Source organism: Echinops telfairi, unplaced genomic scaffold, assembly GCF_000313985.2.
Source record: "Echinops telfairi isolate 266 unplaced genomic scaffold, ASM31398v2 ScPeMD7_3533;HRSCAF=4204_0, whole genome shotgun sequence".
Taxonomy (NCBI): Eukaryota; Metazoa; Chordata; class Mammalia; order Afrosoricida; family Tenrecidae; genus Echinops; species Echinops telfairi.
Genome location: NW_022107431.1, coordinates 62,014,300 through 62,027,274, shown reverse-complemented (window position 1 = coordinate 62,027,274; position 12,975 = coordinate 62,014,300). Strand labels below are relative to the sequence as shown.

Sequence of the window (12,975 nt, the reverse complement as noted above, 5' to 3'; positions counted from 1 at the left end):
ATATACTGATCCATTGGTGGGAAATTCATATCTTAATATTAAGTCTTCTAATAATCACATTATATTCCACTTTATTTAAATATCAGCAGTATTTCATAGCATACACTATTTAGGGATTGCACCTATGTTGCCATATTGATGTCAATAAATTAATATCAATATTTCATTGCTATTGAAACGATGTCTATCAGAATTGCAATTCTCAAATTTCATTTTATTTATAAAAATACAATTAATTCTTAATAACGATAGAGTATCACTACTAAAGTCACTTATTAATTGTAGTAATTCTCTATAGAATTTTCTACATGATCATGTCATCTGTATACAAAAACAATTTTATTTATTTAGAATCTGTTAGAAAATTATGTCCTTTATTTGTCATATTGCACTGGTTAGAAACATCATTTTCATGCTGTATAAGCCTCAGTGAGAGTAGATACCTTGGTATTGTCTCTCCAAACACAGGGGTACATATTTCAGTATCTCACTATTAAATATGATGTTAGCTATACATAGTTTGTTGATGGTCTTGATACATTGAGGGACTTCTACTCATTTGTAGTTTCTTTATGTTTTTAATCACCAGTGTGTGCTGAATTTCATTAGCTTTTTTCCTGTTTTTATTGAGATTATCATATGAATTTTCCCGTATAATTTGTTAATCAAAAATCTGAATAATTTGTCTTGCATATTAAAAAGCCTTGCATTTATGGGAAGACATTTTCATTGTTCTATGGATTATCCTTTAGCTAGAATGTTGGATTTCATTTGTTACAGATGTTAGCATCTATGTTGTTGTTAGGTAGACAACAGACAGACACACAGTCCTCCCCTGTGTCCTCCTCACAATAATTGTTAGGTTTGAGCCCATTGCTGTGGGCATTGTGTTAATTTGTCTCAATGGTCTCCCACTTTTCCATTGCCCCTCTACTTTACCAAGCATGATGTCCTTCTGCAGGGACTGGTCTCTTCCGCTAAGATGTTCAAATTACGTAAGAGGAATTTTCACCATCCTCACTTCTAAGGAGCATTCTGGCTGTACTTCTTCCAAGACAGGTTTCCTTTTCTTCTGGCAGTCCACGGTATTTTCAATATTCTTTGCCAACACCATAATTCAAGTGCATCAATTCTTCTTGCTCTTCCTTATTCAAAGTCCACTTCCACATGCAGATGAGGCAATTGAAAATAGCATGACCTCTTTCAGGTGCACCTTAGTCCTAAAAATGCCACCCTTCTTTTTCAATACTTTTAAGAGGTCGTGTGCAGCAGATTTGCTTAATGTAACACGTCATTTCATTTCTTGACTGTTGCTTCAATGAGTATTGATTATTGAGCCACACAGGATGAAATTCCTGACAAGTTCAATCTTTTTCTCTATTTACTGTGATGCTGTATACTGGCAGCATAAACATGTATGTTCATAGTTAAATTACCTTTAGTGGTGCAGTGAGTTAAGAATTGGGCTGCTAACCATAAGAGCAGTGGTTCAAACCCACAAGTTGCTCCAAGGACAAAGATAAGGTTATCTGCTCCCATAACTATTTATATTCTCACAAGGCTTTTGAAGCAGTTATATTCTGTCTTGTAGGGCTGCCATGAGCTGAAATCCACTCTCTGCTAGTGGGTTTGGTTGGGGTTGGTTCACAAACTATTGTTTAGTTTCTTTTTCTCCTAATATATATTTTTTATTTACAATATAATCTATCATTTTAGCATGAGGATTATAATGATTCACAAAATGAGTTAAAAATTTATTTTTTCTTCTATGTTCAGGATGAATTTCTATACATATGGTATTATTTCTTCCTTGCTTGGTTGACTTGACCATTATTCTTGACATAACCCAGAAACTCAAGAATTTCCTTTGAGGAGATGTTTTTTAACTATAAATTTTCTTAACTCATTTTGTAGCTATATACATATATATATATATATAAATATTTTTATGAGATGCTTTTACTTACATTAGTATAAATGTTTGATCCTGTGAATTTGAATCTTTAAATAAATATATTTACATTCAGTTTAAACCCATTTTTAGTTACATAGCTCAAATCTTAATAAGTTGTATTTATATTCCCATTTATTAAAATATTTCTTTCTGAGTGGAGAACATCCTGGCCCACCAAGTCTTGAGGACAATAACCATGCTCAGAGTAGCCAATGTACAGAGAGAACAATATGGCAGACCCCACCATGAGAAACCACATCCCTCACTGACCTATAGGGGACAACACTAGAGACACAGTGCAGGAATTGCACCCAAACTCACCCCAACACACCGAGGAAAAACACTAAGGGCATGCAACAGAACAGCAAGGGGAACAGAGCAACGCAGTCCCCAGGGAATACCAAAAATAGACTTTGGGGTTAGGGTGTGGCACCCCATCAGATTCCACCAGAAAACACTCCTAAAAGTCAACAAACAGATCTTGAACTATTTACAGGCTTTTCTTTCTTCTTTGTCATTGTTTTTTGTTTTGTTGCTTTGTTTTGCTTTGTCTTGTTTTTTTGTGTGCATATTATTATTGCTACAGGTCTATCTAGATAAGATAGGTGAGATAAACAATCTGGAGGAGAAAACAACCAGATGTACTATTCCAGGGGGACATGGCAGGGGGTAGACGGGAAAGAAACCCAGGGACAAGGGAGCAACAAGTGATCCAAAATCGATGGTGAAGAGAAGGCCTGGTAGGGCTTGATCAAGGACAATGTAACTGAGAGGAATTATTTAAACACAAATGAAGGTTGAGCATGATAGTGGGACAAGAGGAAAGTAAGAGAAATAGAGAAAAGAACTAGGAAGCAAACAGCATTTATAGATGTCTAAATACAGGCATGCACATATGTAAATATACTTATATATGATGATGGGGAAATAGATCTGTGTACATATATTTATAGGTTCAGCATTAAGGTAGCAGACGACATTGGACCTCTACTCAAGTACTCCCTCAATGCAAGGACACTTTGTTTTTTTAAACTGGCATTCCATGATGTTCACCTTCCTGACACGATCACTGAAGATAAAGTGGGTGCATAAGCCAAATTGGTGAAGAATGCTGATGGTGCCCAGCTATCAAAAGATATAGCATCTGGGGTCTTAAAGGCTTGAAGATAAACAAGCAGCCATCTAACTGAGAAGCAACAAAACTGACATGGAATAAGCACACCAGACAGTGTGATCATGAGTTGTCAATGGGATCAGATATCAGGCATCGAAGAACAAAAAATCATATCATTGTGAATGAGGGGAAGTGCAGAGTGGAAACCCAAAGCCCAACTGGACATCCCCTTACAGAAGGGTCACGGGGAGGAGATGAACCATTCATGGTGCAGTATAGCAATGATGAAATTTACAACTTTCCTCTAGTTCTTTAATGCTTCCTCCCCCTGACTATTATAATCCCAATTCTACCTTACAAAACCAGGTAGACCAGAGAATGTACACTGGTACAGATAAGAACTGGAAACACAGGGAATCAAAGAGAGATAAACCCCTCAGGACCAATAATGAGAAGAGCGATACCAGGAGGGGAAGTGTAAGGTGGAGTAGTAAGGGGATCACAAGGATCTACATATAACCCCCTCCCTGGGGGATGGACAACAGAAAAGTGGGTGCAGGGAGGCATAGGATAGTGTAAGACATGACAAAATAACAATAATTTATAAATTATCAAGGGTTTGTGAGGGAGGGGATACAGGGAGGGAAGGGAAAAATGCGGAGCTGATACCAAGGGCTCAAGTAGAAAGAAAATGTTTTGAGAATGATGATGGCAACAAATTTACAAATGTGCTTGACACAATGGATGTATGTATGGATTGTGATAAGAGTTGTAGGGGCCTCCAAGAAAACAATTTTAAACAGAAAAAAAAAGCTAAATAAAACAAAAAAAATTTTTTTAATTATTTCTGTCACAATATCTAATTTATCTTGTGTATTTTCTTTTCGCCATGGTTATTTGTAAGGGTCCTGTTTAATTTCTCACTATTTTTTGTATGTTTCAGATAACTCTGCACTATTTGTTTCTACTAGTATTTTGTTATTATCAAAGAACATTTTTCTCCCAATGCATTGAATACAGTTTGTGGCCCAGAACATGGTCTGTCTTGTTAGGCATCCCGTGTACACAAGATAACGATGCATATTCTATTGCTGGATAGAAGGGTTTATGAAAAAATATTCAGTCTTATTAACTGGCAGTGTTTTTCATGTGTTTTCCATTCTTCCTTATTTTCTATTCGTTATTGTGATGGGTAGGTTTGTTGTGCTAACATGGTCAATGAACACATGTGAGATTGGCTGTAGTGGGGAACAGATAAATAGCTCGGCGAGCCTCGCCTCTCTCTCTTGCTCCTTGATCATCGGATGAGTGTGCGGCTGCCTTGCTCATTCTGTTCCTCCATTTGCAAGCGACACAACCTGTGGGAAGCCTACCCAGGGACAGTATCGCTGTCACTTGAGATTGCTTCAAGACCTGCTTCACCATGTCACTAGAAGGTACATCTCTTGAGCTGAGGTCTGTTGGACCCTGTCATCTGGCTGACTGTTGGTGACCTGCCTTGCTGTTTGCTGCCTGTGGCTGGATAGCCTGTATTGCTCCATGGAGGACTACCTGGCGGGCCTCAAGACTTGAAGGACTGCAGGTGTCTCACAACTGCCTCACGGGAGTGAGCTGCACTGAGCCATTTGTACTGCTCTGTAGATTAGTTAACTGTTTATTTCTTATCCTACCTATCTATATAAATATATACAAAATTATAAGTGTCCTAGTTTTGTTTCTTTAGAGAACCCTGTCTAGCACAATTATATTAATTACTTATACATATTGATATCCCAACCATAATTCTAAATTTATATCTCTCTTTAAAGGTATATCAGTACTTATTTCTAAGCTCTTTCATTAAAGCTTAAAATTTTGGAATGTATTTTCTTAATAAATTAACCCTTTGATATTATTCACATTTATTATTCCTGTTAATAACGCTTAGTATTAATTTTTTCAACTTTTTCAGGTACCGACATAGACAATTCAGGATTTTTTTATTATCTTTAGGATTCTTCTTATTCTGATGCCTTCTATTTACTTTCAAAGTACCTACATTTAAAATTTAATTATAGTAAGTGTAGATAAAATATTGGTGGATGTTGCTTTTTTATCAGTCTGATAATTTCTCCCTTTTCCTAGAAGTGTGCAAGCCGTTTATAGTTAATGTCATTGCCACAATGGTGTGTTCACATTTTCTTTCTTTCCATTAATATCGACCTTCTTTCTTTTTTCTTCTTTCTTCCTCTCCTTTTTTTGACTAACTAGCCATATTTAATGTTTAATTCATCTCAGTTATAGCTTTATGGAAATTTTCTAATTTTTATTTTTCACAAGTAGAGCTACACTATAAAAGATACATCCTAATCACTATCCTCAAGTGATATAACACTTCATATACATATGGGATTCTTACAGCAAAATGCTTACATTCCACATTTCTCTACTTTTGTTACATTTATGCTATGTAATTTACTTTGACATAAAACGCATAATAGTTAATTATTTTGCTTTAAAAATTATGATTTATCCAGTAATATATTTTATTCCTTACCTATTTACTATTTCTGTTCTGTATTATTCTATTAAATATATTTGTATTTAGTCATTAGTTTTAATGAGATTTTTCATGAAAGACTTTCTATAATGTTTCTTGTATTATAGATCTGCTGGGGATGATTTTTTTTCTTTTATATGTCTGAAAAGTCTTTAGTTCAGCATTATTTTTGAACAACAGATGTGTTGTGTGGTAGTTGGATGATTTTATGTCAACTAGACATTCCTAGCTAGGAGTGGAGTCAAACCTGTCAATCAAGTGATGGTTTGATGATACTTTCCTGGGGGTGTGAACATTTGCATAAGATTGAGTTACTCTGGAAACTGCTTTTCTCTTAGCCACTCCACCTTCTTCCTTACTGAGACTCTAAGTCTCCCTCAGGGCAGTCCCCATGTGGGCCTCTGCACTCTGGGAGCTGTCAGTCCCCCACTACATTTCCACTGACCTTGGATCTATGCAACTCTGCCCACCAGAGTGGGCATTGCACATCACCCTTCTGCGTTACCAGCCTGTAGCTACGTGAGTCTGAAGAGTGTCTTCACTGGCATCAGATTCAGGCACTTGAGTTGGAATGGGATGGGATGCCTTCTTTTGATGTAAGATTATGTGTTGACAACCGCTGAAGACAAAGCGGGTGCATAAGCAAATGTGGCGAAGAAAGCTGATGGTGCCCGGCTATCAAAAAGTATAGTGTCTGGGGTCTTAAAGTCTTGAAGGTAATCAAGCAGCCATCAAGCTCAGAAGCAAGAAAGCCCACATGGAAGAAGCACACCAGCCTATGCAACCACGAGGTATCGAAGGGATCAGGTATAAGGCATCATCAGAACAAAATATCTTACCATAGTTAATGATGGTGGGAGTACAGAGTGGAGATCCAAAGCCCATTAGTAGGCCACAGGAGATCCCCTTGCAGAGGTGTCTCAGGGAGGAGATGAGCCAGTCAGGGTGCGATGTAACAACGATGAGAAATACAACTTTCCTCTAGTTCCTAAATGTTTCCTCCCCGCTCCCACTACCATGACTCAAATTCGACCTTGCAAGTCTGGCTAGACCAGAGGATGTACACTGGTACAGATAAGAACTGAAAATACAGGGAATCCAGGGCAGATGAGCCCTGCAGGACCAGTGGTGTGAGTGGCGAAACAGGGAGGGTAAAGGGAGAGTAGGACTATATGTGACCTCCTCCCTGGGGGACAGACAACCGAAAAGTGGGTGAAGGGAGACGTCGGACAGGGCAAGATATGACAAAATACCAATTTATAAACTATCAATGACTCATGAGGGAGAAGGGAGTGGGGAGGGAGGGGAAAAATGAAGACCTAATGTCGGGGGTTTAAGTGGAGAGAAAATGTTTTGAGAATGATGCGCTTTACACAATTGATGTGTGTATGGATTGCGATAACAGTTGTATGAGCCCCTAATAAAATGTTTTAAAAAAACTAAAATAACTAAAAAAGAAAAAAAAAGATTATGTGTTGATATAAAAGTCTTTCTTATACATATATGAGGGTCACTGGATGTGTTTCTCTACACAACCTAGCCTAACATATGTTGAATATATAATCTCAGGTTAACAGTTTTTTTCCTTTGTTTGTTTAATATTATTTAAAAATATATAACTGTTGTTTTCTGGTTCCCACTGTCTCCAGCATGAAATTGGCTGTCACTACTATCTTTATTACATATATTTAATGTGACTTTTGTATTCCCTCTCTGAATTCTTACACTGTTATCTTTTTACTATTGATTTGTAGTTATTTGAATTGATACAGAATGGTTCCTTCATTATTCTACTTAAAGTTGACAACATTTTATTTGCAGAGTTATAATTATTATGTCATTGGAAAATAATTAGTTACTATTTCAGTATTCCTTCTTCTTTGTTCTTGTTCCTGTTTTTCTTTCTTTCTTTTCTTTCTCTCTCTCTCTCTCTCTCTTTCTTTCTTTCTTTTTGCCTCCTTATGCCTCTCTTCACCAGAGATAACACTTACTTACCAGACTCTGGTCTTCTGTTCACTCATTTTCTTTTGTTTCCCCTTTTGTTGCTTTACTTTTCTTAGCTCATCTTATTCTTGTTTTCCACTCGAAGATTCTGATAAGGAGGTTTATTGTGCCAACCTGGCCTATAGGAACATGTGGGATTAATAAGGTCGCAGTTTGATCAGAGGGTAAAGAGATAAATGGATCAGCAAGCCGCGCCCTCTCTCTCTTGCTCTCTGGTGATCTGGACCAGCGTGTAGCTGCCTTTGCTAGTTCTCTGCCTCAACTTGTGAGCTACACTACCTGTAGGAAAGCCAATCCCTGGATCATGTTATTAGAGCTTGACACTTGAGCTTGAGGTTGGTGGATCCCATCGTTTTGCTTGGCTTGAGTTTGAAATCCCACCCAGGCCTGCTTCACTAAGCTCCTGAGCTGCTGACTGTTGGTGATCCCACCCTGCTATTTGCTGCCTGTGGCCAGGCTGCCTGCATGCCCTAAGGAAGACTCAGCTGCCTGCTTTCTTGACATTGGACCCTTCAGACCTCATGAGTTGAATGACTTCCAGTATATTAACTTTTCCACCTAAGTGAGTTGAACTGAGCCCTTTGTATGGCTGTGTGGACTAATTAGCTTTTATATTCTTTCGTGCTGTATATATCTATCCTCTCATATCCATATATAAATATATATAATCATAAGTGTCCTAGTTTTGTTCCTCTTGAGAACTCTGTCTAACAGACAGATAAAGAATATATTTTCTCTAATTTATGGAAACTACTTAAAATGGATATTTGACTATGCTTGTGTACTTATTCTATTATCTATATGCAAAATATATAGTGGTTTCTATTATTTTATTTTCCTTTTGACTTGACCTTATATTTTCTTATTTCCTTGCCCGCATGAAAAGTTTTTCAGTTATTATTTATAGTTTTGTTTGGAGTTTGTTTTAATCTCAAAGTGTTATAGATTTCTTGCCTCCCCGCCCTCCCCCTTCTCCTCCTCTTCCTTTTTCTTCCACTTCTTATTTTTCTTTGGTATAGTTTTGTCTTCTCATGAAATTGAGCCTTTCAAGTCTTTTAAATTTTGTTCACTTATGTATTCCTGTGGAGTCGATTGCAACTAATATTGATCCTATAAGGCAAGGCAGAACTGCCCCTGTGGGTTTCCCAGGCTAATATTTTAGAGGAATAGAAAGACTCATCTACCTCCCTTTCAACAACTGGTGGGTAGAAAGCACCGACCTTGTGGTTACCAGCCTAATGCATACTGAATTATACCACCAGGATGATTATGTAGGATTTCCATTCTGGATAGTGAGAACACATCCCATTATAAGCCTTCTCTTTGGGGAATTGTTCTACTGTCATTTATGGAAACTTTTCCCTGGCCTGCCATTAGTATCCAGATTCATACTTAACCTAAACTGTAAAGGAACCCCTCTGGAGATAATCTGAGCTATTTTTTTGCAGCTCCATCATCTATAGCTATCTGATTTAGCAGCTTGATCATTGACCAATGTCTCTTAAACCCAGAAAACATACTGGACACTGCTTAGCCTTTTTCATTTTTATATTTACCCAGGCCCCTTTCTGTGCTCTAGCCTATCTTTAGGTAGTAAATTGGGACATTGCAAAGGAGGCCCATGTTTTAAATTTGTTTCCTGCTCTCAATAATCCCACTATTGAACCTTTTATTATCCAAGGCACACTTCTGGAAACTATGTATAATATCTTGGGTTTGACTTTCTATATGTTTAAGGCAGGGGACGAATTCAAAGTAAATAAACAAAAACAAAACCACTGCCATTGGTTTCCCAGACTGTAGATCTCTTTTGGAGTGGATCATCTTTCTCCCCAGGAAGTACTGGGGGTGGGGACTAAACTACCAGCCTTACAATTGGTGAAACCCAAAGACTAACCTATGGAGTTCGGTCCTTTTTAATTCATCTGTTCCTCTGATCATAGATATAGGGGTTGCCATCAGTCAGTATGGACTCAATGGCAGTGAATGAGGCATCAAATTGCTGGTTTATTATTAGATAAGAACTCACTCTTTTCCAAAGTAATTGGATGCAATGGACTAAGAAGTCCTCATTATAACAGAACAGTAATTGTTCTGTTCTTTTATTATTTATCCTTTTGTCTTCTTTAAAAAATATTTTTATTTTGGAAAGCCATTGGAGCTCTGGTGGCATAGTGGGTACATGCTGGGTTGCCAACTATAAGAACAGCCATTGGAAGCCACATGCCTGTTTTGAGCTACAGTCTCAGAAACCCACGAGGGCAGTTCTACTCTATCCTTTAGGGTCACTATGAGTCGAATTGACTCAATGACTTTTTGTTGTTGCTGTTCGTTGGCTGGTTTTGAAGTCATTATTATATTATAATGTAGTGTCTTTTGTTAGTTTCACTAGTGGAAATATTTACTAGGTTCTTTTTAAATATCTAAAAGAAAAAATTAAAAATTGTAATTTTTACCATCTTTAGTCCCTTACCCTAATAGCACTCTGTCCTGGAAATATCAAATAGTAACCTTCTTCCGCAAATCCACAGCTTTAATTTGGGGTCTGTGAGGTAGAACTGAGAGTCAACAAAGACATTTACCAGAGATCAATTTGAGAGCCGGATGCCATGCGCTTAGCAGGCCCTCATAATGACATCTAAAGTGAGACTATCAGTCTTCTTGGCAACTACATGAAGCAATTTAAAAGTTCCTCTAAGTAGAAACAGAAAAAACACAACACCATGTAGAAAATGTGCATGTTTGGTAAAGAACAAATCACATATGATTAATTTAATAATGCCCAGAGACTGAATTTCAAACCTTAACTTTAACACAGGCACCAGAGACAGGTCCAACCAGATCTCCCAGAACTTTACAGATACAAAGAGATTTGCTTTTGGAAGCTGTACTAACTATTTCAGACCACTAGGGTATCCTTAAGTAAATGACTGCTTCAATGTTCCAATCGTACTTAGTTCACTAAAGCAGTAAATTATCCTAACTCTGAAATTCCCAAGCCGGTTCTAAAGAGCTAAAGTCTATGGCAAAGCAGCATGCCTCTGTCCTTTAGCTCATTCCATTCCTGCCTCATCCCATGCTTTAAAAATGCCCTCAAAATCAAGCATTAACATTTGCCAAGCAGTTTGGAAAAACAATGCTATCTAGTAGCCCCCACGGGTGCTTGTCTGTCTCCTCATAGACTCTCCAGAATGGGGAGGGTAGGGGATATTAGCACTTGATTGTGCCAATCGGGCCAAATAGGCATTCGCATATGGGGGAAAAAATTAGATTGTTATTGAGGAAGTAGTTCATAGCTGAGAACATTCGAATTCTTTTAACGAGCAATATAAAAATGTGCTAAGTTTTCCTAGGCCCCATCCACTAGCTACCCACATTGCTAATGTCTTACTTATATCTCATGACACCAGAGAGGCGCTGCAACAAATAAAACGCTTCATAGTTTTAAAAGTTCCTTTTTGCTAAACAGGCTAACATTCTTCAGTTTTATTAAGATCAGGCAGATGTCTGCGTTATCAGCTCAAAGTGTGTTACATGAAGGAACATCTTTCTGAGTTGGAAGTAGCTGCTGAGAGGAAGCGCATGCACGCGGTCTAATGTCACGATGGACCGAGCACAGCTCTGTTCTCTGTGTTGCCAGTAGACTTATAATCAAATTACTGGGACCATGTTTGAAAGCTGGGGATACACATATTTGGAAGCATTAATAGTATTTAATAAATATGTTTCCAACATAGGAATAACACCAAATAAGCAGGAGAGAGATTACATACGCACGGCTTCTAGGTCGTGGCTGTCAATGTAGTTCAGTATCTAGGCAGATGCACAAGTATCTGGGTAAACGATTTCTGTCAATTTCTGGCAATGCCTCTGATTCCAACAGCAATTACGGGTAGAGAATTTAGGCTCAACTATTTAGAAAAGTGGCCTTATTGAATTTACAAACAAGACCCTACCATTTTCCATTTCCTTAGTCAGATATTAAATCAACTGAGCTAAGCATGTCATCATGGCTATAATTTACGTGATGTGACATGACAGTTAAGATGAACTGTGATAATTTGTGAAAGCTTGCAGTATTACTGTAGTATCAAAATTTTATATGGTTCAGTTATTAAGGAAGATTGTTTCATTCATACTGAGATTTCTGACAGTAAACTACCGAGGGCTTCCACATTACATTAAAAAAATGTATTCCATATTCATACACTTTGCACGCCCTGTTACTGTAATTTTGCTCACTGAATGGAAACTGGAGCACAGACAAGCGCGGCTTTTTTTGATGTGGAAATGATCTGTGGGGACTGGGAAGGGCTCCACTGTGGGTGGTTATAAGGACGAGGCCAGCCAGTATAAAGGAAGCTATCTTTAAGAACCAACAATGATGAACAGGATGCCTGAATTCTTTGCTCTGATGGTAGTTAATATCCATCTGCTTGCTTTCCTTCTGTCGGGTTGATTTTCAGCCAACAGAACGGAAAACCATATGACCAAAGAAGACATGATGGGAAAATATCACAAAATATATTTTACCGTAAGTTATCTGTAAATATATTTCACAATAGTCAGAAAAATAAGACCTTGGTAACTAATCCAATTTTGACCCAAGGATCTGGGAACTCCTCTGCGAGGAAAAGCATTTAAAAATGACAGTTGTCTGCATTTCCAAAATCCCTTCTCTCATTTTTAAGCAGTCTTATTTTAGTCATGTGTGCTGTTTTATCATTGTTGAGGACAAAGGAGATTCTTAAGTAGAAAAGGACAAAATGACTCCTTGTCATAAAGTGCTTCCAAATAAAAGTTTAATTAGATTTGTATTATAGCAATTGAATTTTATGGAACATACGCTGTCTCTTTAAAATACATATTCATTGACAATGGGCTGTGTTCATTTACACATTGTTTTATAAAAGCATTTGGAAGCCTGTGAAAAATAAGAAGTTGACCATGAGGTGAAAATGTTTCAGTCGGCTGAAACGACGACTCTCCAGTCACTGAGCAGCATATGAACTATTAAGTTTTTCTAAATCAATACATTTAACTCAAGAAAGCCACTAGCTAGAAATATGCTTTTATTTGTCAATGAAGGATATTTTTTAAATAGCAAAAATCTATTTTTATAGAATAAACTAGACCTTAAAGCCTATCAATTTACTAGATATTTGTTTTGCTTCATTTCCCATGACTTTTACAGTGTCCGGTAGGATGAGTCAATGTATCTATCAGTTGGTAGTCTGTTCACTCTTCCATGAGAAACAGGTATTCCCATTTAGAATTTATAAACCAATTTTGATTCCAAAAATCATTGATGTGGAAACTAAAGTAAAATTCTAAACAAGACACCCTTCCAGATAGAGTAAATAT

General features: G+C 37.4%; 1 protein-coding gene across 6 annotated transcripts in view; it reads right to left on the bottom strand.

The window, feature by feature from the left end:
• The window catches only part of LAMA2 (laminin subunit alpha 2), a 671,264-nt gene that overhangs the window by 353,758 nt on the left and 304,531 nt on the right, over positions 1–12,975 (bottom strand). The window lies entirely within an intron of this gene.